Consider the following 923-nt stretch of genomic DNA (forward strand, 5'->3'; position numbering starts at 1 on the left):
TAGCCTTCAACCCTATCATTTTTCTCATCAGCTTCTAGATTCAGCTTCTTTTAAGGCTCGACTAACCCTTTCACGCTTCGTACAGTGATTGTGTGAACTTGCTCTTTTAGGGTGGTTTCAGTATTACCAGGTAAACTAACTTGTTGTCTCTCCGAAATCAACTTAGCATGCTAACTAATCTGATTTTCCAGGCCCTGAATAGATGTTTTCTAATTCCTCAAAGCCGTTTCAATGTTCTGGAATTAGTTTAGAACATTGAAATGAATTTAGTCAACATCTTTTCCAGATTCGGCTTCTTTTCTCGTTGATAAGGTTGTTGAAAACCCGAAGGGGTTGTGACCTTTGATTTTCTTGACCCCCCAAGAAACATTTGGATGATTCCTCTGTTCTGGATTATAATTATTGCTATAGGGGTTATTCTGAGTTCTAGAATTGTTACCCATAAAGTCAACTTGCTCAAACTCCATGTTAGAACTAAAGGTAAACATTTTGGATTGATCATCCCCATTCTTGTCACATCAAATTGCATTGCTGGATTCATCTATTTTTTCTTACTTAAACAATCAATTTTCTTACTCAGGCCTTCCATCTAACTCGCTAACATAGCAACTGCCTCTATATTAAAAACACCAGTTGCCTTAGTAGGCTTCATTCTCATAATTTGCCACTGATAGTTATTCAATGTCATCTTTTCAATAATGTATTGGGCTACTCAGGTGTCTTGTTATTCAATGTTCTGCCAGCTATTGCATCAATCATCTGTTTGGTGAGGGGTTCAAACCATTGTAAAAAGTTTTAACTTGGAGCCACAAATGTAGTCCATGATGAGGAAACTTTCTCATCAAATCCTTAAATCTCTCCCATGTATCGTAAAGCGTCTCAATGTCAAATTGAACAAAAGAAAAGATGTCAGTCCTCAACTT

At 36.9% G+C, this 923-nt stretch overlaps 1 non-coding gene across 1 annotated transcript; it reads left to right on the forward strand.

The window, feature by feature from the left end:
* The first annotated feature begins 816 nt into the window (after positions 1 to 816).
* LOC128285849 (small nucleolar RNA R71) lies at positions 817 to 923 on the forward strand. The gene has a single exon (XR_008276397.1). It is a non-coding gene; the product is annotated as a small nucleolar RNA R71 (small nucleolar RNA).

Source organism: Gossypium arboreum, chromosome 12 (assembly GCF_025698485.1).
Source record: "Gossypium arboreum isolate Shixiya-1 chromosome 12, ASM2569848v2, whole genome shotgun sequence".
NCBI lineage: Eukaryota > Viridiplantae > Streptophyta > Magnoliopsida > Malvales > Malvaceae > Gossypium > Gossypium arboreum.